Source organism: Bos grunniens, chromosome 11 (genome assembly GCF_055505025.1).
Source record: "Bos grunniens cultivar Pamir isolate PY7600 chromosome 11, Bosgru_T2T1.0, whole genome shotgun sequence".
Lineage (NCBI taxonomy): Eukaryota > Metazoa > Chordata > Mammalia > Artiodactyla > Bovidae > Bos > Bos grunniens.
Window position 1 is genome coordinate 78457981 of NC_141175.1, and position 20733 is coordinate 78478713.

Consider the following 20733-nt stretch of genomic DNA (forward strand, 5'->3'; position numbering starts at 1 on the left):
CAATCTCAAGATGGCTCTGGAACCACAATGCCCAACAGGCGAGCACACAGCCTGTTTTTTGTCTGTTGGCCAGGGGCCGCTCTGCTTCCTGGGGTGGAGGGGGAAGGGGGATCTCAGGAGCTATTGGTGGACTGATATTGCCAGAGAAATCTGGCTGGCCTCTCCCCCTCACCCCACTCCTTCCCACTCGTGTGTTTGGGATTAACATGTATCCCTTGACCCTATTCATTTTTCTACTGAGATGGAAACTTGGCCGGCTACCAGGCCTGGATGTGCTCACGGTGTGGCTGGGCTCCAGCCAAGCCCACGGTAATTGTGATCACATGTGAGGCTTTCTCTGGGCGCTGGGGCCCTGGGAGATGCACAGCTGCCAGAAGGAAGGGTTGGGGCCCTTAGCAGTGTGCTGATGGTGTGGCCTCGGGCCTCTGCCCTCACCTCTCTGGCCCTCCGTTTCCTCATTCATAAAATGGAAGGATTGGCTCATGGGACCTCTGAGAATCTAAGATCTCAGGGGATGTGGACCGGCTTTCGGCTTCCCAGCCCTGGCCTGGCCTTCCACGTACAGAGAGGGAGACCTTGGCCAGGGTGAGATTGAGGGTGCTTACAGAAGGGTCTGGAAGGAGAGACTGAGAGTATCCTAGACAGTCTTCACCAGCTGCCCCATGGCACAAGGGCAAACCTAATACCCTTTCCCCATTAGTCTAGGGGCTGGGGCTGCTGCCCGGCATGATTGAATCTATACTCTGGAGTAAGATATCATATTGAGAGGATTGTTGTGGCTTTTACTATTCACCTTGGAGGTTCAGAAAGCCTGAGAATAAGGAGCAGTTGAATAGCTTGGCTAATGGGTACAGCCAAGAACAAGGGTAACATTCTGAACCCCTGGTCTGAGTAGAAGTGGTGAGGAGGTGAGTTTCTCTACCTTCACATAATCCCTGGGCCTTCTCCTCTCCCCACTTTCTGCTTACAGATGTCCCCCCTCACTTCTCCCTTTGTCTTTCTCTCTCTGATTTCTTCTTCCTGTTGCCTTTTTCTTTTCTCCTTATTTCTTCCTTCCTCCTTTGTAGTAAAAGAAGCCAAATGACTCCTTGGAAAGAGGATGGCTCAATAGTCAGGTGGCTTTGAGCCTCAGGCTATGAACCTGGGAGAATGCTATCCTCACTTTGGCATTGTTGGGAAGATTAAAGAGGATAATCTATAAAACAGCTTCAGGCAGTACATAGAAAAGTGTCAATAAAGGCAGCAAATACTATGATTTCCCCAAAATATCAACTGCAATGTGTCTTCAAAGATTATTTGTACTTGATTAACTTCTGTTCTGATTGTTCATACAAATCAGGTAATGTAAACTTGTTTTGCTCCTTGCTCTTATAAAATGGAATGGCCATATTCAAAGAGAATGCTCTAGACTTCGTGGCTTCTGGCTTTTTCCTGTGTGTCAGCAGTCCTGGAGGGAAAGAAGACTCTCCCTGGAGCTGGCCCTTTTGACCATGATTCTCTTGGATCTCAGGATGGATGAAGGCGGGGCAGAGGGATTCTCCTGTCTGGAAAAAGTCTCAAAGGAGAGTTTTGATGTTAATCTAGTGGTTTCAAGGTCACACACCTGAGAAGGCTCCTACCAAACTAACAAAAACAAACCTAAGGGCCAATTTGTCACTTTATATATTAAAAAAACAAATTTCACTTTCTAGGAGAAAACTTTTACATTCCAGAGGGATTCCCCCCACCCCGACACGACACACACATCATTTTACATAGCTTCATTATCTGTGCCAGTCAGGGTTCTGTCAGAGAAATGGAAACCACTCCAGATATCCCAAATACACAGGATTTAAAAACCTGTGTATTATGGGATTTAGGTGAGAGGGCTGGGTGAGGGAAGGTCAGGGAAGCCGTCAGACCCCATAAAACTGGGAAGTGCCAGGTCTGCAGAGATCACCCAAGCCACCTGCAGCAGTGCTGTGGACAGCTTCCGGGAGCTTGCCTGGAGGCCACAGTCAACCTCACGCCTGTCCGGGCCAATTCATAGAAGGTGGACTCTCCTGTCTTTGGTCTAGGAAATCTTGTATTAGTGACTCTATTGCCAGGAACTTACTGAGAACTGTGCTTGCAAGGAAGGTGGGAAACTGTAGACCCCAGGGCTCTCAGCTGGCGGCCGAGGAACGTGGAGTCGTGTGGGGGTGCTGCAGTCCTGGCCAGGCTAGAGGACCAGCACCCCTTCAGCGCATGCTTTCCTGTCCGCTCGGCCAAGTGGCCGCTCCTATTTCCTCGGCCGCACTTGGCAGGGACAAGGTGTTCATGAGCCACTGTGTCCAGGGAAGCGGGGAAAGGGCACAAGAATAGAAAAGTCCTAGAGGCATTTTACAACATGTAGAGACATGAATAAAGGCAGTTAAAAAATAGTTGTCTTTGCCAAGGGCACATTATGAAGTCCTGGACTCATGGGGAGAGGAGGGGATTGGATGTCTAGAGCAAACAGCTGTAGGGGACCCTGGGGAAGCCACTCCTTCCTGTGTCCTCTGCTTCTTCATCTGTTAAGTGAGTTGGCTAAAAGCAAAACCTTAACCTTCTGTGATGCTCTGATTTGTTAATCTGGGTGAACAGAGATATGATGCGCTTGGCATTATTAGGACATGACTCTTCCTGTCTCCTCTCCTGCTCCCCTGGATTCTTCCCTCCGCCTCTGAAAGGATGCTCAGGACTCTGTGTCCTTTGGAGACAGACAACCAAAGGGAACTCTTTCCATGACCTTATCATGAATTCTCTTAAAATACTGTTCCATCTTGATCTTAACTTATACCTTTTTTTTTTTTTTTGGAGGGAAAGGGAAAAAAATTTTAATTCAAGTAAAGTTGACTTACAATACTATGTTAACTCCAGGTGCACATTATAGTAATTCAGCATTTCTATACATAACAAAATGATCATGATGATAAATCTAGTTACCATCTGTCACCATAGAAAGATATTACAATATCATTGACTATATCCCCCTGTTGTATATTTCATCCCCATGACTCATTTATTTGTAATTGGAAGCTTGTGCCTCTTAATCTCCCTCTCTACTTCACTCATTTCCCTACTCTTTCTCCCCTTTGGCGACCACCTGTTTGTTCTCTGTATCTGTGAATCTGTTTTTGTTTCATTATATTTGTTCGTTTGGCTTGTTTTTCAGATTTCACATATAAGTGAAATCATATGATATTTGTCTTTCTCTGATTTATTTCACTTAGCATAATACCCTCTAGATCCATCCATGTTGTCACAAATGGCAAGATTTCATTCTTTCTTATGATTGAGTGGGCTTCCGTGGTAGATGATAAAGAATCTGCCTGCAATTCAGGAGACCCCAATTCGATTCCTGGGTCAGAAAGATCCTGGGGAGAAGGGATAGGCTACCCACTCCTGTATTCTTGGGCTTCCTTGATGGCTCAGACGGTAAAGAATATGCCTGCAATGCGGAAAACCTGAGTTTGATCCCTTGGTTGGGAAGATCCCCTGGAGAAGGGAATGGCTACTCACTCCAGTATTCTGGCCTGGAGAATTTCATGGACTGTATATTCCATCGGGTTGCAAAGAGCTGGACACGCCTGAATGGCTTTCACTTTCATTTTTTTACGACTGAATAGTTTTCTGTTGGGCTTCCCAGTTGGTGCAGTGGTGAAGAACTGCCTGTGAATGCAGGAGACTCAAGAGATGTTATATATCACATCTTTTTAGTCTTGAGGCCTCTTGAAAGCATCTTGTGTTGATGCTGAATAGTAGGACACTGGGGTGCACGTTGTCTTGGCTTGCAGGTCTCAGGTCTTAGAAGAAAAAGGTGCAAGGGTCCACTCCCTGGTTGGATGTTGAGGTCCTTTAATGGACTGGAACCTGGTGGTCCAGAGTCGACCGATAAGAAAGTAAAGGAGAGAGAAAGAGGCTGACATTCCTTGGTTTACACAGAAAGCCAGTAAAGCCCCTGACACAGGGCTTGATCTGTTCATGGAGGCCTCAGGCGCCCTCTTGATGGGATGAAGGCGCACAGTGCCTTCTTGAGAGGGTCTTAGAAGCCCAGGCAGGAAAGTGGACTCAGAGAGCCTCTGTGCTCCAAAGAAATAGCCTGACAGAGAGAAAGAGAGAGAAAGAAAGATAAAGAAAGACACGGGGACCAAAGCTCTGATGGAGCAAAGGTGTTTTATTCAACATTGTGTAGGTATTTATACTGTCTTACAAGATAGCTATTTTCAGCAGAGATAAAATCAAAACTTACAAGTTATCAAGGAAACATGAGGTCATCCACATGAAAGAGAGAGGGTTGTAAATAATCACTTTTACCATATGGTTCATAAGAAGGAAGAGGGTACTTATCACTGTATAGAAAAACTAACGAAGGAAATGCCTGGATTCCTCAGCCCCTGGGAGAGGCTTGCCTCTCCTCTTAATTCCCGAATATTCAGGAATTAATAATGAACAGAGAATTCCTGACAGATCCAAAACAGCACACAGGAAGCCTCCTGTTAAATGCTTCCTGACAGGCGGGGAATGAGGTGTATGCTTATGTGGCCTTTATGTCAGCACAGGAAAAGTGTCTTGCCAAGGGGCCCTGCTGCCCGGGACCTATATTTTGAGCAATATGCTTGTATTAGTTTCTTAGACTGCTGTAACAAATTACCACAAACTTGGTGGCTTGCAATAACAAATTCATTTAGTTGTGGAGGCTCAAGTTCTGAAATGAAGGTGTCGTCAGGGCTGCACTCCCTCCAGGTGCCGTAGGGACAGTTCTTGGGTCCTCTAGCTTCTGGCGGTGCCAGCTATTTCTTGGCTGTGGCCGCATGATACCAGCCTCCCCCTCCATCTTCCCACAGCCTCCTCTCTACACATCTCTTAGAAGGACATGTTTTTAAATTTAGGACCCGTTTGAATAATCCAGGATAATTTTATCTCAACCATATCTATTAATACAAAGACCTTTTTTTCCCAAATAGTCACATTCACAGGTTCTGATGATTAGGACACAGCTGTATCTTTTTTTCAGATTCACAGATTGACCTACAGTAGTGCTTCCTCTCTTCCCCAGGTGATTGGATGAGACGTGGGCACCTGAGCTCCAGACAGCCAATCCATAGGCTGACCTGCCCACCTCAGTGTGGTCCAGATTGAGGATGGGAGCCAGCTAATCAAGGTGATACTTTCTGGAATTGGAACAGGGGAAACATGGAGAGGTTGAGCTGGTTAACAGCTGGGCCAGAAGGTGAAAGGGTGCCATAGGTTGATGCCTGGGGCCAGCAGAAATAGTGAGGGAGCAGGTGCCAGAAGTAAAGAGAAATAAAGCAATTAGCAGAGAGGAGGATGGAACAGACACAGAGGGGGAAGATGTGCCATGAGGGAGACCTTGCAGCTCAGCAGAGAGACAGAGGAAGACCTTCTGCTTCTGGGGACTGCTTTGGTTCCTGGCAGCCTTTGAGATGCAGGGTGAAGCCTGAAAAAGAGAACTCTTTCCCTGGGGCACTGGCAGGATTATTTTCCCTTGGGACCTGACAAGAGCCTGAATGATGGTGGACATTCCTCTTCCTGTAGGTGGAAGCTGAGGTTCCCATGGAAGGCTCTTTGTGACGATGTGATGAAGCATCCCTCCCATGCTCCTTAGTGATGTCACATCACTGCTTTTCTCATCAAGAAGTGATGTCCTCTCTCCTCTCCTGGAATCCCAGCTTGGAGACGTGCCCTGTTTTGGCCAGTGGGCCATTCGCAAATGTGATGCAAGCAGAGGCTTGAAACCCTCCTTTGTGTGAGGTTTGCCCTCTCTCTGTTGTGGTTGGAGTGGAAACGAGGATGTGAGCGAGCCTGAGCTCATCTCCTGAAGAGCCCACATGGAAAACCGAAGCATCCCAGCCTGAAGATTGACAACTGCTAGTTGCGTGTGTGAAGACATCTGAGCCTATCCAGCCCGAATCAGACCACCAGATGACTGCAGCTGTGTGAGAGACCCCAGGCAATACCACCAGCAGGGTTCCCAATGAACCCAGCCACATTGTTGACCAGTAAAATCATGAGCCAGGAAAATGGTTGTCATTTTAAGCCACTAAATTTGGGGTAGTTCACTGCAGAGAATGGCAGATACCTGAAATACAGTCCCTATGTAGCCAAGCCTCCCACACCCCCAAGCATAGAGTCAGCCCCTGAGGGCAGACTCCTGGTGACTCTTAGGAGTGTGTGACAGAAGCTGTGGTCTCCCATAACCGTCATGCCCTTTATCTTTTTAGTAATGGAACTTTTTAGTAATGGCACAAGTCCACCCAACTAAGAACCATCTTTCCTGGTCTTCTTTGCCACTAAGTGTGACCACATTTTTCACCAGTGGAATGGAATGAAAGGGATGTGTGAAATTTTGGCATTACTTTTTTTTTTTAATTGAAGTACAGTTTATTTATAATGTGTTAATTTCTGCTGTATAGCAAAATGATTCTGTTGTACAAGATATATATGTATATATATTTACATACATAACTCTTTTGTATATCTTTTCCATTATGGGTATCACAGGATATAGAATATGGTTTCCTGTGCTAAACAGTAGGACTTTGTTGTCTATCCATCCTATATATACTAGTTTGCTGCTGATGCTAAGTCACGTCAGTCGTGTCCGACTCTGTGCAACCCCATAGACAGCAGCCCACCAGGCTCCCCCGTCCCTGGGATTCTCCAGGCAAGAACACTGGAGTGGGTCGCCAGTGCCTTCTCCATATACTAGTTTACATCTGCTAATTCCAAACTCCTAGTCCTTCCCTCCCTGACCTCTCCTCCCCCTTGGACTGCATTCCTTTAAAAACATTTTTTTTGCCCTACACTTCTTTGTTTCCCCCTTGCTACCGGCAGGAATGCAGAGCTGGGGCCAGCACGGGTGGATAGTGTTCTCTGGAGCAGGGCTCCTCAAAGTGTGGGCCACAGACTGGCTGCTTGATACAGTCCATGACAAGGTGAGTGCAGAAACTGGGATCAAGTGTTGACAGATTTTTATAGCAAATCGACAAATTAATGTTAGTTGAATATAATAGTAGAAACTGAGGCTTTAAAAATGTGTGCAGGATTTTTTTTTTGCTAAGTTTTGTATTGTGTTTAACCAAAGTTATGATTTATAGTAAGATTGGGCAAAAAAAAAATCTGACTCTTCCCCACTGAGAGCCTGGGAAGCACTGTTCTATGAGATGTCAAGTTAACGACCACCCTGGATCTTAAAAGTGGCCAGAACCTGGTCAGGACCGCTCCCTTGGCCTGTCTTTTTCATTTATCTCCGAATGTTACCTTTTGCCACAAGGCAGGACACCTGGCAGCTTGGAGCTCCACAATCTAGCTTTTCAGTCTCGCAGCTGAAAAGGACAGAGGCCGCTTCCCCATAGCTCCAGTTAGAAAACTTCTGGAGAGGGACACGACCAGGTCAGTCAGTCACCCACCTCACAATTAATCCCTATGACAGGGAGGCAAGACCATGTGAAATGGCAGCTCCCATTGGACCACACCGGTGAGTGTTAGGAGCAGTTTACAAAACGCAGGGGTGCGGGCGCTGCTTTTCCTAGGAGAAGGCAAGGACCAGGCAGACGAGGAACACGTCCTCCACAGGGAACTTACAGCTCTCCACCCACTCTTGTCTCTTGTCTCCCAACCTCCCAAACACATTCCCACCAGGAACAGCCCTCCGGCTCCTACACCAGGAACAAAGGAGGTGGGAGATTAGTGTGAGGGAGAGCAGAGGAAGGAGGAAGCAGCCTGCGCATGTCCGGAGGGGAACGAGATCAGCTCCACTGGGTGAGTCGAATACAGCTCAGAATGGCTAGCGGGTGCAGAAGACGTGAGGCTGGAAACCACATCCTGAAGGGGGTTGGTCCTCAGGGAGTCCCCAGCTGCTGTAATTTAAACCGATGACTGGCTGCTGAACCAAAAGTTGAAAAGGGATAAGGCTGGAGGCTGCGAGGTCAGTGAGGAGGCCGTTGGAGCCATCCAAGCAACAAATGATGGCGGCCTGAGGAGTAAGGTGGTGCAGAGGAACAAGACAAGTACATTCAAGAAACATTTAGGAGGGAAAATGGACTGGCTTCGTGGATGAGTTCATTGAAGGGGGGAGTCCTGGATGACACGTGGGGATGATGATACCATTCATTAAGGCAGAACACCTGGGTAGAAAAGGGGCATGGGGAAGCCAAGCTGGCTGGCTTCTGCTTCTGTCTTGGACACGCTGGGTTGGAGGTGCCAGGGATTTTCAGATTCTCTTACTTTTTGCTTAAACCATGCCTGCAGTCTCTTAACTGGTTGCTCTTTGTGTTTTCCTCCTTTTAAGGGATCTGAGCAGGTTAATGTCCCAGGTGATATCCCTGCCATGGTCACAGGCTTCAGTGGTTTCCTATTTTCCCTAGACTCTCATCTAAGCTCTTTACCCTGGTACCCGAGGCCCCTAAGATCTGATCCCTGCTTCTACCTCTTCCTTCCGAGGCTACATCACCTCTTCCTGGGCCTGTGTTCTGGCTACACTGAATCACCAACTTTCCCCAAGCCTTAGGTCACACAGTTCTCCCAGCCTGGAGTGCCCCTTCTCATGGATACATATGAAAAACTCCACTCATCCTTCCAAGTCAAGTTCACATGCTACCTCTTCCATGAGGTGATCCTTGGTTCCCCATATGGGAAGATAATCCCCCACTTTCTGAATTGCCGCTGCATCTTCTCTAAACCCCTGTCATCTTTCTCTCATGTCCTGTATGCATGACAAATAGAAGTAAGACAGTAATATAAGTAAGACAAATATAAGTAAGACAGTAGTTGATGGGCCTGGTATCGAAGTGTGTGGGGACATGGGTTATTTTTGTTTGTTTATGAAGCATCTGTTCTCCAGTTTCTGCTGTTTCTGGAACAGGGCTGACTGCTCCCACCCATGGCAAATGCCCAGGCCCTGTGAATTAGGAATTAGCTCATTTCATTCTCTGACTGCAGTGATGAGTTCAAGACTGAACTCAATTCAACAGAAGCCCAGGCAGGACTTTGGAGGGAAAGGGCAGAGGGAGCCTAAGAAAGGGAAATTAGGGGAGGAAGAGCTCACTGTTCATGCAGTATTGAACTGGAAGATGAGATTCTGGGCCAATCTACAGCCACTTTACCTCCACCAAAGGAGCACTCACTCAGGAATGGAGCCCGTCAGAGGAAGACGGGCTTGAGAGGTGTTCTTGATGCCGTGTGCACACCTGGATCAAGCGACCCTTGTACCTTTTTAGTTATTTTAGCCGACAAATTCCTTTCTATGCTTAAGACAGTTTAAATTAGGTTTCTATCACTGGCAGACAAAATGATTTAACTACTATAAGATGCTCAAAGCACTTGTATGTATGTATGAATGAATGAATGAGTAGGTGACTTAAGGTCTCTTCCCTTCTACTACAGGAATACTCCTTTGGGAATCGAATGTCACAGCATTATTTGTAAGGATTTACTCAAGGAATTATCCAGTTTAAGTACCAAGTGTATTCACGATCTACAGGTGCCTCCCTGTATGAGCCTTAGCAGGAGGAAAAGCCGGGCATGTTTCTGACCTCAAGGAGCCAGTGCTGAGTGTTCAGTTGCTCAGTCGTGTCCAATTCTTTGTGACCCCATGGACTGTAGCCCAGCAGGCTCCTTGGTCCATGGGGTTTTCTGGCAAGAATACTGGAGTGGGTTGCCATTTCCTCTCCCAGGGGTTCTTCCTGACCCAGGAATCTAACTGGTGTCTCCTGCATTGGCAGGTGGATTCTTTACCACCTGGAAGCCACAGGGAGTCAGCCACACATGCTTTCTGCAGTGTACGTAGAGCAGTAATGTTGTTTGCACTTCCTCGTCCCACCTGCTCCAGGAGGGCAGCCATTCTGTCCCAGTCACAGCGGTACCCCTGGCACCTAGACTTGTACCAGGACACAGTGAGCTCTCAGCGTTTGTGCTGATGAATGAGTGAAACACACCTGTTGAATGAATGAGAAAACAAATCAGAAAGGAACGTCATGGAGACTGGACCCCAAAGAGGATCTGCGAGCTACCCAAGCCAGGCTCCTAGGACTGGGCCTCGCACCTGTCTACTGACCCTCTGCCCACTGATCCTTCCAATACACGATGGGAGGGCTGCAGAAAGGGCCAAAGGGCTGTTCTGGGAAGAACTGAGAAGACATCAAGAAAACAACGATGTGAGGATTCTGGGAACATAGCGGTGATATTGGCAACAGCAGCGTACACTGTTGTTTTGCTTTTACACCTTTACTGAGATATAATTCATATGCCATATAGTTCACCCATTTAAAGTGTACAATTCAGCAATTTTCAGTATGTCCACAAAATTCTGTAACCATCACCACAGTCAATTTTAGAACATTTTTGTCACCCTCAATAGAAACACCGTTCCTATTAGTATTCATTCCCCGTTTTCCTCCAAACCACGCCCTTCCTCCCAGTCCTAGGCAACCACTAGGGCTACATTCTCTCTCTAAAGATTTGTCTGATCAGTATTTGGTCCTTGGTGACCAGCTCTTTGCACTTAGCATAATATTTCAAGATTCATCCATGATGCAGCATATATCAGTGCTTCCTTGTTTTTTATTGATGAATACAATATATGGGTATAGCACATTTAATTTATTCATTTAGCCATTGAAGGACATTTGGGTCGTTTCCATTTTGGGGCTGTAACAAATACTGCAATTATGATATTTTTATTAGACATATGTTTTCATTTCTCTTGAGCATTATCCTGGATGGAATTTCTGGGACATAAGGAAACTTCATGTTCACAATTCAAGGAACCGACAAACTGTTTTCTAAAGCAGCGGCCCCTGACCTTTTTGGCACCAAGAACCAGTTTCATGGAAGACAATGCAACCAATGGTTCGGGCAGTAATGCAAGCAATGGGGAGTGATGGGGAGCGGCAGATGAAGCTTCACTTGCTTGCCTGCCGGCCGCTCACCTCCAGCTGTACCAATCCACAGTCAGGAGGTTGAGGACCCCCTTTCTAGAGTGACTGCACCATTTTACATTCCCTCCAGCTATATTTGAGGATTCTACACCCTTGCTAACACTCATTTATCCATTTTTTTTATTATGCCCTTCCTAGTGGGTATCTCATCTGGTTTTGTGCTTTTATTTGTTTTTATTTTAAACTTTTTATTTCGTATTGGGGTATAGCTGGTTAGCAATGTTGTGATGGTTTCAGGTGAACAGCAAAGGCACTCAGCCATGTATATATATCATTTGGTTTTGTGGTTTTGATTTGCATTTACCGTGTTGGAGAAGACTCTTGAGAGTCCCTTGGACTGCAAGGAGATGCAACCAGTCCATTCTGAAGGAGATCAGCCCTGGGATTTCTTTGGAAGGAATGATGCTGAAGCTGAAACTCCAGTACTTTGGCCACCTCATGCGAAGAGTTGACTCATTGGAAAAGACTCTGATGCTGGGAGGGATTGGGGGCAAGAGGAGAAGAGGAAGACAGAGGATGAGATGGCTGGATGGCATCACCGACTCGATGGACGTGAGTTTGAGTCAACTCCAGGAGTTGGTGATGGACAGGGAGGCCTGGTGTGCTGCGATACATGGGGTTGGAAAGAGTCAGACACGACTGAGCGACTGAACTGAACTGAACTGAACTGAATGCCTAATGATGCTGGGCATCTTTTCATGTATTCATTGTCTACTTGCATATCTTCTCTGAAGAAATATCTGTTTTGATCCTTTGCCCATTTTTATGTTGGGCTTTTTATCTTTTTATTATTGAATTGCAAGAGTTCTTTATGTATTCTGGATACAAGCCCTTTGTCAGAGATATGCTTTCTGCATATTTTATCTTATTCTGTGGGTAGTCTTTTCATTTTCTCAGTGGTATCATTTGCAGCACAGTTAAAAAATTTTTAGCATATTACAAAAATAATTTTATTGAGGTATGATTTATATACCACAAATTGCACCATTTTTAAGCTCACAATTCAGTGATTTTTAGTAAATTTACAGAGTTGTGCATCACTATAACCATCATCTAATTTAGTGTTAGAACATGTCTATCACCCTCTAGAAAGCTATTGGGCCATTTCCAGTTAATTGCTGTTAAACTACCAGTCCCAGCTAGCCAAAAGATTTGCCTGTTTGGATATGTTGGTATAAGTGGAATCATACAATACGTGTTCTTTTATGTATGGCTTCTTTCACTTAGCATAAAATTTTGAGGTTTACCCATGTTATAACTTGTGTCAGTAGCTCATTACTTTTTCGTTGCTGACTAGTATTCCATTGTTATCTATTCATTAGTTGATGAACATTTGAGTTATTTTTAGTTTGGAACTATTATGAATAACACTGCTATGATTCAATGTAATTGTCTTAGCTCTGGTTTCTTTTTTGGCGGGGTCTGTTCTGGGTCTTTAGTTTGCAGCTATTATGAATAACACTGCTATGATTCAGTGTAATTGTCTTAGCTCTGGCTTCTTTTGGGGGGGTCTCTGTTCTGGGTCTTTAGTTTGCAGCTATTATGAATAACACTGCTATGATTCAATGTAATTGTCTTAGCTCTGGCTTCTTTTGGGGGGGTCTCTGTTCTGGGTCTTTAGTTTGCAGCTATTATGAATAACACTGCTATGATTCAATGTATCTGTCTTAGCTCCAGCTTCTTTTTTGGGGGGCTGTTCTGGGTCTTCATTGAGGCACTTGAGCTCCTCTAGTTGCAGCGCCTGGCTTTGTTGCTCCAAGGCAGGTGGGATCTTAGTTTCCCATCCGGGATTGAGCCTACGTTCCCTGCATTGGAAGGTGGATTCTCAACCACTCGACCACCAGGGAAGTCCCAGTTCGGGCTTCTATAACCAAATACCATAGACTGGGTGGCTTAAACAACACATAGGTATTTCTCATAGCTCAGGAGCCTAGGAAGTCCAAGCTCCAGGTGCTGACAGATTCAGTTCCTGGTGAAGGCTCTCTTCTTGGCATGTAGGCATCTGCCTTCTTCCTGCCTCCTCATGTGGCAGAGTGACTGGTCTCTCTTGCTCTTTTTATAAGGACACTAATCCCACTTAAATTGAAGAAAGTAGGGAAAACCACTAGACCATTCAGGTATGACCTAAATCAAATCCCTTATGATTATACAGTGGAAGTGAGAGATAGATTTAAGGGCCTAGATCTGATAGACAGAGTGCCTGATGAACTATGGAATGAGGTTCGTGACATTGTACAGGAGACAGGGATCAAGACCATCCCCATGGAAAAGAAATGCAAAAAAGCAAAATGGCTGTCTGGGGAGGCCTTACAAATAGCTGTGAAAAGAAGAGAAGCGAAAAGCAAAGGAGAAAAGGAAAGATATAAGCATCTGAATGCAGAGTTCCAAAGAATAGCAAGGAGAGATAAGAAAGCCTTCCTCAGCGATGAATGCAAAGAAATAGAGGAAAACAACAGAATGGGAAAGACTAGAGATCTCTTCAAAAAAATTAGAGATACCAAGGGAACATTTCATGCAAAGATGGGCTCGATAAAGGACAGAAATGGTATGGACCTAACAGAAGCAGAAGATATTAAGAAGAGGTGGCAAGAATACACAGAAGAACTGTACAAAAAAGATCTTCACGACTCAGATAATCATGATGATGTGATCATTGACCTAGAGCCAGACATCCTGGAATGTGAAGTCAAGTGGGCCTTAGAAAGCATCACTACAAACAAAGCTAGTGGAGGTGATGGAATTCCAGTTGAGCTGTTTCAAATCCCGAAAGATGATGCTGTGAAAGTGCTGCACTCAATAGGCCAGCAAATTTGGAAAACTCAGCAGTGGCCACAGGACTGGAAAAGGTCAGTTTTCATTCCAATCCCAAAGAAAGGCAATGCCAAAGAATGCTCAAACTACCACACAATTGCACTCATCTCACACGCTAGTAAAGTAATGCTCAAAATTCTCCAAGCCAGGCTTTAGCAATATGTGAACCGTGAACTTCCTGATGTTCAAGCTGGTTTTAGAAAAGCCAGAGGAACCAGATATCAAATTGCCAACATCCGCTGGATCATCAAAAAAACAAGAGAGTTCCAGAAAAACATCTATTTCTGCTTTATTGACTATGCCAAAGCCTTTGCCTGTGTGGATCACAATAAACTGTGGAAAATTATGAAAGAGATGAACATACCAGACCACCTGACCTGCCTCTTGAGAAACCTGTATGCAGGTCAGGAAGCAACAGTTAGAACTGGACATGGAACAACAGACTGGTTCCAAATAGGAAAAGGAGTACGTCAAGGCTGTATATTGTCACCCTGTTTATTTAACTTCTATGCAGAGTACATCATGAGAAATGCTGGACTGGAAGAAGCACAAGCTGGAATCAAGATTGCTGGGAGAAACATCAATAACCTCAGATATGCAGATGACACCACCCTTATGGCAGAAAGTGAAGAGGAACTCAAAAGCCTCTTGATGAAAGTGAAAGTGGAGAGGGAAAAAGTTGGCTTAAAGCTCAACATTCAGAAAATGAAGATCATGGCATCTGGTCCCATCACTTCATGGGAAATAGATGGGGAAACAGTGGAAACAGTATCAGACTTTTATTTTTTTGGGCTCCAAAATCACTGCAGATGGTGACTGCAGCCGTGAAATTAAAAAACACTTACTTCTTAGAAGGAAAGTTATGACCAACCTAGATAGCATATTCAAAAGCAGAGACATTACTATGCCAACAAAGGTCTGTCTAGTCAAGGCTATGGTTTTTCCTGTGGTCATGTATGGATGTGAGAGTTGGACTGTGAAGAAGGCTGAGCGCCGAAGAATTGATGCTTTTGAACTGTGATGTTGGAGAACTCTTGAGAGTCCCTTGGACTGCAAGGAGAGCCAACCAGTCCTTACTGAAGGAGATCAGCCCTGGGATTTCTTTGGAAGGAATGATGCTAAAGCTGAAACTCCAGTACTTTGGCCACCTCATGAGAAGAGTTGACACATTGGAAAAGACTCTTATGCCGGGAGGGATTGGGGGCAGGAGGAGAAGGAGACGACAGAGGATGAGATGGCTGGATGGCATCACTGACTTGATGGACGTGAGTCTGAGTGAACTCTGGGAGTTGGTGATGGACAGGGAGGCCTGGCGTGCTGCGATTCATGAGGTCGAAAAGAGTCGGACATGACTGAGCGACTGTACTGAACAGAAGTGAACTGAATCCCATCATGGGAGCCCCATACTCATGATCTTTTTAAAACCTAATTACCTCCAAATACCTTACCCATTGGGATTAGGGCTCCAACATATGAATTTTGGGAGAGACAAATTTTCAGTCCATAATAATAATTATTGATATAATTGAATTTACATCTACTATTTTGCTGTTTGCTTTTGATATGTCTCATGTCTGTTTTGTTCCTCTGTTTCTCATTTACTGCCTTCTTTTGTGTAAATATTCTTATAGCATACCATTTTAATTTCTTTGTTTTCAAAACTGTATCTGTTGAATTATTTTCTTAAGGGTTGCTTTTAGGGATTACCACAGGCATCTTAATTTATCACAAAATAGGAGACTATTTGACAATTTGTCAGCATGAATTATTTAATAATTTTATATGTAATAAGTAACACTTTAAATATTTAATGTTATATTTAATTTATTGTAATTTAAATGCCTAATTATTAATTTAATACATTTAATATTACATTAAATTATTAAATGCATACATATTTTAAAAATAATAGTTTAATATTTCGGCATTTGGCATGTGATCTCCATTTGTACCCCATGCCCCAAGCCCTGAAACATGTTGAGGGCAGACCTATTTGTCTCATATCTGTATGCATACATAGAAATACTCATACCATGAATTATATATTGTGAATGCTATGATTCTATAGCCTGCTTTTTAAACTTAACATTTTGTTGTAGGCATTTTTTTTTTTACCATAAGCCTCTGTGAACTTTGATAAAAGCTGCATTATATTTTATTGGATAGGTCAGGCTTTAGTTAAGCACTTCTCTGCTTTAAGACATTTAGGTCATTTTCAATTTTCAGCTCTTTTGAGTGTGTTTTTGATGCTGCAGTGAATACCTTCATGTACTGTTTTCCATATTTTAGAATCTTTAGCATAAATCTCCAATAGTAAGATTACTTTGTTGAAGAAAACAAATATGTTTATAGTTCTGAGCATCTGCCACCATATTTCCCTTACGAATTATAAAGCGTAATTGTTATCTCTGCATGAGTACCGGGTGTTAGTTGAGATTTTTTTCTATGTAACTTTGTGTTCCTTTGGTGATTAGCTGGGTTGGACATTTTTCTATAAACACATTTACTATAGTCATAATTTGCTTTATGTAAATTGCTTCTTTATGCTCCTTGGGTATTTGTATATAAGACCCTTTCTTTATTTTTTCTTGGCTGCATCAGATCTTAGTTGTAACATATAGGCTGAGTCGCCCCGTGACAGAATCTTAGTTCCATTACAGGAACTAAGGGATCAGACTCATGTCCCCTGCATTGGATGACAGATTCTTAACTGGTTCATCAGAGAAGTCCAGCCCTGTGCTTATTTTTAAACTATCATTTTGCATGTACTCTTTTTGAAATATTTCCTCCTCAAGACTTTTTAGGAAGGAGGCAGAGTATAAATAAATAAAAAGAGACAATAATCTTTTATCTCCCCTATTTGTTGTCAGTACTTCTTCCCATATGCCCCTTCTCAGTCTTTTTGTTAAATGCAGAAAATGTAATTTCTCTGTAGTCAAACCTGCTAATCTTTCATTTGTGATTTCATCGATGATTCCAGGTTTAAAAAAGACATTCTCCCTCCAGAGGTTTGCTGAATGTTTCTCTTCTACTTTCTTTATGGCGAAAACCACCACAATATTGCACAGTAATTAGCCTCCAATTAAAATAAATAAATTAATTTTTTTAAGTATGTAGCTGTTTAATCCCTGTAAAATTTCTCTGTAAAAACTCCTGCTGGTCTGAAAAAAGGGGATAATCTCAAAGCACAAGTTTCTCAAACTCGAGGGTTTCCTTCCCTGGTTTCCTGGGGCCTCTGCCTGGGGCCATCTGTCTGGAGGAGGGAGCACTCAACACAGAATCAGCACTTGCCTCTTGAGCTAAACCCTCCTCCAAAGGGGCAGCACAGGGCAGTGGAAAAGCAAGAATAGGAACCTGAGTCTGACACCTGGCTGTGTGTGTGGACCCTCAGCCTCCCCTCTCTGCCAAGCAGGGCAAAGTATGCCTGACTGACAGGGCAGTTGTGAGGGTGATAGGAGATGAAGTTGCGAAAGTTCTAGAACACTACGTAGCCCATCGCAGATCTCTGGGTCCTGCCTTCGCACTGACTTGGCTTCTGGGTCCCACTTTGTGCCCGGAGGTGACCCCCAAGCCTCCCACACCACACAGCACAGGCAGGCCTGCCAGAGCATTTAAGAGTATTTACTTTCTTGGGTGAGAAAACCGAGGCTTAGAAAGGTCAAGTGGTAGCACAACTGATACTCTTGACTGCTCTGATGCACTGTATCCTCCCGCATCACTTCGCCTCACTGCACCTCAGCTTCCTCAGATGTGAAATGAAACTAATCGTCCTCATTAGTCTCCACTGCTGCAGGGTTCTTTGATGATCAAACAGAAGGTACCGAAAAAGTCCACGGAAAAATCCAGAGGCAAGGTAGAGTCCCCTTGGGCCGCTCAGTCCACCCTCCCTCGCTTGGGACACAGAGGAAGCCTTGTGTTAGCTCTGCGAGGCTCCCGCCTCCTCACCCCGCTCCCCAGGAAAACCACACGGAGACTCTGTGAAGGCCCCTTGTGCCCGCGGCTCACCAGGCAGGAAGCCCGGGGTTTGGCGGAGGCCCCAGGAAGCAGGGCCCGGAGGTGGCTGCACTCCGGCCCAGCTGTATTCAGCTTGAAGCAACTTCTGATGTCTCAGAGGGCCAGAGCGGGGATGGACTTGGGGGCGGGGCGGGGGCGGGGTGTTGTCCCTGGGGCCACGCCCATTTCACAGAAGTGGAAGTTGAGCCTCAAAAGGAGGAGCTAGTTAGTGGCAGTGTCGGAACTTGGTTGGGGGAACCTGGTTCCCAAATCCAGCGCCCTTTCCACTTGTCCTCTGCTGCAGCCGTGGCCTCCTAGGGAAGGACTACTCCAGTCCTTCTGAAAAATTCTTTGTTACATAGTGAAACCTGAGCAAAACTGCATGACGCTGGGACAGCACAGCAAAGCACTGAGAGCAAGATGCCCTCCCTCAGGAGGGAGTTTCCTGAGAACAGAACTTTCCAGAAAGGCAAAGAAACATTTTGAGCCAGAGCGTGGCTTTACTGGAGCAGCTGCGAGAATGTTGAGGCAGTGGCTGGAGGCAGGCAAAGGTGGTGTGGAAATTTGACACCATCACCCCACCCTGGCAGCTTGGCATTTAAAAATAAAGTTGCTTTCTCTTTTAGTAATTTAAAAAACAAACAAAAAACCCAACGAAGCCATATCACACCTCCCAAGGTTTGAGAGGCTAGCGATGGTTCTCAACCCTGGCTGCATTATTCTTTTTTTTCTCTCTATTTTATGGTGAAGAAAATGCAGGTCAACGAAGCAAATAGTCCGTATAAGGTTACAGATGGAGGAAGTGGAATGTGCCAGGTGCACTGGCCTTCTTTTCCTCCACACTGTTAGGGTTCTGCTAACAGGATGGGTGGCCCCAGAGCAGGCAGGCCCTGGCTGGGGGCCAAGCCTAAAGCCCTCTCCTGGAGAAGGCCTGGCTGGCAATCGCAGAGGCCATCTGTGAAGGGCTGTCTGGTCTCCAATTCCTGGATCCTGAAGAGGGGTGAGAGGGGATGTTAGGATGGAAGTGTCTGCTGAGTTCTGAAGATGACAGGCATCAGTTCCCAGAGTCACCGCAGCAAAATGCAAATTAAAAAGAGATATTTTATAAACTTTGCAAATCTTACAGTTCTTCTTGTGGTTGAGAGTCAGGTTCTTGGAGATGAACGAGGAGAATTTGGCGAAAAGAATTTGTTGACTGAACGTTATGCTCCTCCTCTTTCAAGGAAAAGGACTGGAAGGTTCCTGCCTCTCAGATCAACCAATAGGAGGGCTTTGTCAGAGCTTCTTGGGGAGGTGAGGATGGGATCCCCACATGTTGGGGCAGGGGAACTGATGCCTGACTGCCCTCTGAAACCTGAAGGGCCAGGGCTGCTCAGTGAAGGAGCTGAAGGAGAGGGGGCTGAGTTGAGGTTAACCTAAAGTGGCTGAGTCTTCTGGGAGAAAGAATGTGTGGATGTATCCCATGGGACACTGGATTTCTTTCTTCTTTATTATTTATTTCTTCTTTTGTGTGTGTGTGTGACCATATTCAGAAACAGGGTCTTTGGAGATAAATCAACTTAAGACAAAGTCATGATGGAGTAGGGCAGGCCCTAAATCTGAGAGTCACAGAGACTCAAGGACACAGGGGTCAAGGGAGAGGGCCACAGCTGATGAAGGCAGAGATCGGAGAGTTGCTGTCACAAGCCAAGGAGTTCTGGTGACTGACAGAAACTGGGAAGAAACAAGGAAGGATTCTTGCCTAGAGCCTTAGAAGGGAGCTGCTGTTACCTGATTTCAGAATTCTAACCTTCAATACTGTGAGAGAATAAATTCCTATTGTTTTAAGCTACCTGGTTTGCAGTAATTTGTTATGCAGCCCAAGGAAACAAATACAGGGTTCACATGGGCTCCTGTGAGGCTCTGTCTAATGAGGCTGTCCAGAGAACTAACGCTGACACCATCAGAACTGCGGAGCCCTACCGGCCCCTTTCCTCTCCTCGTTTGTCTCCTTGCCCATCTCCAGTGAAGTCCGAAATAATAGCCAAAGAGATAGAGAAGAAGGAGAAAGAGGAAGCCAGTCCCCTATTCAGATGGCTGGCAGATAGCCAAGGGAGGGGAACTGTAATTCGGAATTAAATTCATGGGCTATTTCATGGGACCGGACATTCTAAGTATCTTATTAATAATTAAAACTGCATTTTGTGAGTCTTTACTATCTAAAAATGAACAGAAGGGTCACAGGACAGAACTTCTCCCATCAAATAAAAGCAAAAATAAAGGTGCCTTGTAATTTCAGCTCTGAGTCACGTCTGCTCAGTGTAACAGATCCATTGAAAGCAGAAGAGGAAAGGAAGGGTGGTTCCCAGGGTTCCCTGGCAGGCAAGGGTCATCTCACCTAATCCTCGGGAACCAGGAAGCAGACCCTGGGTCCTCATTCCACGGATAGGGAACTGAGGTTCAGAGAGATCAAGTGACTTGCCTAAGATCACCAAGTAGGTGGCAAAGGGAAGACGTGGACCCAGGTCCTCCTGACTCCACAGCTCGGGTCCTGCGTCTACTGCGCGTTTCGTCATGTGGTTCTGAGGGGTGTCCCCTAAGTGCCACGCTTCCTCCACAGAGCCCACGGACCCTCCGCTGCTGCTCAGGATGCTTCTCACTTTCTGAGCTTAGCTGAATCGCAGAAAGTGAAGACCATGAGGGACTTGCACACTCATTTCTCGTCCCTTCCAGTAGCAATCTTTCTCTTTGGTCTCAGTTCCTGTTGTTTCTAAAATGAAGCAACAAATGATGGAGAAAAGGGGCTTACCACGTCTGGGGGAATTAGAGTCTGGCTAATTAGAGTCTGGCTATTAGATGTTGGAATGCTCTTGTTCTCCAAATTCAAATGGTCTCATCTGCCAACAGGCTGCTCTCTGCTGGAATGTGGAGCCGACTCTGAGGAAGGCTGGTGGTGAGGGGAGGGCGGGAGGGAAGGAAAGGGGCTCGG

General features: G+C 45.3%; 1 long non-coding RNA gene across 3 annotated transcripts; it reads left to right on the forward strand.

Moving 5' to 3' along the window:
* Window positions 1-5057: 5057 nt before the first annotated feature.
* On the forward strand, window positions 5058-12350 carry LOC147363367 (uncharacterized). Of its 3 annotated transcripts, none has more exons than XR_015137016.1 (5): window positions 5058-5164; window positions 5560-5960; window positions 6859-6959; window positions 7666-7785; window positions 9409-12350. It is a non-coding gene; the product is annotated as an uncharacterized LOC147363367 (long non-coding RNA). The 3 variants fall into 3 exon arrangements; XR_015137018.1 differs by having other exon boundaries at window positions 9747-9882; XR_015137017.1 differs by lacking the exon at window positions 5058-5164 and having other exon boundaries at window positions 5912-6047.
* Window positions 12351-20733: the final 8383 nt, after the last annotated feature.